Source organism: Protobothrops mucrosquamatus, unplaced genomic scaffold (assembly GCF_001527695.2).
Source record: "Protobothrops mucrosquamatus isolate PMUCROS unplaced genomic scaffold, P.Mucros_1.0 scaffold54, whole genome shotgun sequence".
Taxonomy (NCBI): Eukaryota; Metazoa; Chordata; class Lepidosauria; order Squamata; family Viperidae; genus Protobothrops; species Protobothrops mucrosquamatus.
In genome coordinates this window covers 458,822-462,813 of record NW_015386435.1, presented here as the reverse complement: position 1 = coordinate 462,813, position 3,992 = coordinate 458,822, and positions in this window count along the sequence as shown.

Sequence of the window (3,992 nt, the reverse complement as noted above, 5' to 3'; positions counted from 1 at the left end):
ATTTGTGCTGCTCTGCACCTTGCTCACTACCACTGGAATTATTTGAAAATTATAATCATCTCTCCTCCCTCCACACTAGCACTAGTTTGCAGAAGCACCAGGTTGAAGAAGAATGGCTTAAATATTGTTCTTTTCTTATGTAAGCAGGTAATTCTATAAGAGTATGTGGAGTGTTGTGGTGAAATCAAGAACTAGCAAGGAACCTAAAAGCTATATACAACAAGTAAGCTTTTATATAAAAATAGATCTAACAATTAGTTTGCAGATACACATATACCTCATAACTTCATTCAACAGTTGATGACTCTCAAATGTCTGAGCTGTTCCCAATTTTGCAGCATGGGAACAAAAATATTTCAACAATTATCCATTGAAAACGTACCATCTTTAGAAATGCAGTATTTGAAAAAAAAACAATTGCAGCATGATGAATAGCTATAATACTAGTCAAATTGGATGGTTTCAAAAACTAAACTAACTGTTTCTTGGTGAGCATCTCTACAGAACATGCATGTTAGATAATATATCAGATGCACAATCAGCTTGTAAGATTAAGCAGATCAGGAGGAATGTAAAAGTAAAGTAAAAATAGAAATACACATAATGTGAACATGGTATTTGAGATCAGGGCATTGGAATATTCTGGAATGTTTATTATTTTTCTCTCAAATACACATGACAGGCTACAAAAAAAAAAATCTAGTTTCACTTTCTTTCCTTCCACAAAAAAAGAATGTTAACCAAGGAGGGAGGTTTTCTGGTTGTTAATTCTAGGAACCTTCCAGCTTGATTACCAACAAATGAATGGCATGTTCTAGCCTAACAAGTAGGAATAGGCAACCTATGAGTCTCCAGATGTTCCTGAACAATTCCAGGAATTAAAGTGACTAATCGTGTGGAGTATTGCTTCCAAAGTTGGGAATGCTTTCATAAAATTCAGGAAAAAAATGTACATGGTCTGTTTTTAGGAGCAGGAGATGGTGTGTAATACATTGGAAATAAAACCGTTTTCTTACTCAATATAATCTGTGTAATCTACTGTCACAGGATGTGGTGACAGAAGACAGTGCTAGTGGTTTTAGGAAAGAATAGACACATTAATAGGCCTCAAACTGTTGAGCAGGAACCAAGACGTTCAAGCAAAAGTGGCTGTCACTAATATAGGGTTCTGTGCAGAAGCAATAATGTTTCTTAAATGTTTCCTTCTTCCCCCCTGCCCACATATAGTCTAACTAACATACGCATAACCATGGGAGCCGATTTTTGGAGACAGAGACGGAATGGACTTTCTGCACTCAGTAATGCTTGAGATAAGAAGCATCCATACAGTGGCACCTCAACAAACAGCTGACCTGGTTAGATGACCTGTTATTGTGGAGATGACATCATGCCAGTCAATTATTCCATAAAGTCAAAAATTCCAATGTCTGAGGCGAGAGTTTCCGTTTTAAAACATTTTGTGTCATTCGTTAGGAGAAGAAGGGACAAGGGCTATGTCATCTGATCCTGGAGCAGCCCCTCCTACTGCAAGAAACCTGTCATTGCAGGCATTTTCCAACAATACGGAAAACCACAGAAAAGATCACCACCTTAAAACAACAGAAAATTTTATAACTGAACATGGGCCTCTGTGCAGTGGTGGGATTCAAATATGTGAACTACCGGTTCTCTGTGTGGATTCCGCTTCCGGAAGTCTATTCTGGGCCTGGTCAACAAAAAATTAGCTACTGGTTCTGCCAAAGTGGTGCGAACCGGCTGAATCCCACCACTGCCTCTGTGGCTTTCCAGGCATTGAACTACAGTTCCCTGGGTCTCTCTCCACTGGCCATTATACCACTGAGCCCTAAGTTGAAGTCCACTTTCAGCCACGAAAGCTGGCTGGGTGAATGGGACAGTCACTCTCTCTCAGGTTCAACCTATTTCAGAGAGTTGCTGTTGTGGGGGGAAAAAGGAAAAGTACAGAATTAAATCTAACAAATAATTGAGCTTCTCTGAATTCCAGTTCATTCTTCTGCTGTTGTTGCTTTTATTGCTGGGAAGCTGTAAGGGGGCTCTCTTCAGCCCTATAGCAAAACAGAGTTTGATAAATTTGGTTGTGAGGCTAGCCCAAAGCCACTCACTAAATTTCAATTGTATCCCAATTCAATCCTTTGATCACTCCGTTACATCTTGATGTCTTTATTTTTTTATGCTTTACTGTAGTTTGTTCGATTGTCAGAAGCTGCCTAGAGTTATTGAGAGTCAGCCGGCACACAAGTTAATAAATTATTATTACATACACAACATTGTGAATTCACAGCTGCTGCTTCTTTACTTGGTGTTGGCCTTCTTCCCAAAACTTAGCATGTTGTAATGTATCAGTGTAATATATTTGCACATCCAAGCAGCATGGCCTTTTGTAATTGACAGGTGAAAATTTTATCAATGCACAGATTTTTCTAAGTGCTGTCCAAGATTTTTTTGACATAGCACCTAGTGTGCCGATAACCACTGGAACCACCAGGGCTGGTTTATGCCATAATCTTTCAATTTCACTTTTCAGATCTTGATATTTTGTGATCTTCTCCAATTCTTCTATTCTACAATACCCCTTGTATTGCCACATCAGTTATCATTTTCTTTTCAACCACAGTTAAAATCTGGTGTGTTATATCTCAAGACTTTGTCAGTTTGCATTCAGAAATCCCATAATATTTTAACCTCATTTTTTACTACTTTTTCAACTCTATGTTCCCACCAATTTTTCATTATTGGCACATGATGATTTGTACTCTCCAGTTACAGTTATGTTGTTTATAGTCAGTTTGTATGATCTTCTTGCACAAACAGAATAAGGATCTATTGTTTCTTGAGCTCCTTTGCACTTTGACTCATTTCATTTTTCAATTCTGGCCTTGATGCATTAGTTCAAATAGCTTGCTCGTGAGCAACCAAAATCAAGCCTTCAGTTTCTTTTTTAATGTTCCAGTTATAAGCCATTGGCAAGTTTTATTACTTTCCTATTGATCTTTTGTAGAAATTGACCATGTAATCTGTTTCTTTGCCAGCATTTTCTTGTTTTTATTACATTATTTTAATATTAATGTTTTATTTCCTGTACATTTAGTACATTTTTTACTTGCATTAATGCTCCTTCTTAACTGTCTTTTACATTTAGCCAATGCATGCTTTTCTTTTTCAACAATTTGTTCACATGAAGTAAACCTCTGCCTCCATTTCTGCAGTGTAGATACAATCTGTCAGTACCACTATGGGGATGTAACGCATAATGAATAGTCATATGTTTTCTTGCTTTTTTTGTCCAAACTGCCCAGTTTAGTTTGTGTGCAGTTAATAATTCCTGTACTGCATCATATCACATGTATAGCTGAGATATTGATGGCTTTGATGGTCTTTCCACTATTTAATTTTGTCTCTAGCAATTTTCTTAGTCTGAATGTTTTCTTTACCAAACACATTTTTAACTTGTCGAAGCTTGATGTTGTCCAGGTGTAAAATGTCCAGATATTTATAGGCTTCATCTTGATGGCTGCTGATGGATTTAGCTATTTGGCATTTAAATTCTATTACTGTTTGATATTTTACCCGGCCTTATTGTTATTATAGCATATTTCTCTAGCACAGCATATATCTGTGCTGTGCTAAAAAAATTCTTGCAGTGTTTTTCTGGATTTTGATTTTGGATTTCTCATAAAGCTTCAGATCATCTCTATAAAGGAAATTTGAGATTTTATTAGCCTTTTTTGCTATTTGATAGCCAAGATTTATTTTCTTCAAAATCATTGAAAGCGGGATTTATTTATTTATTTATTTATTAATTACATTTATATCCCGCCCTTCTCCTTGCGGACTCAGGGCGGCTGACAATTGGATAAAATACTAACATATTATACACCTAATTAAAATTTGATTAAAAAGAAATATTTAAATTTGTCAGATTAAAAGTAATTAAAACCCCTTTAAAATCCCTTAGGCCAGTCCCGCAAGCTGGA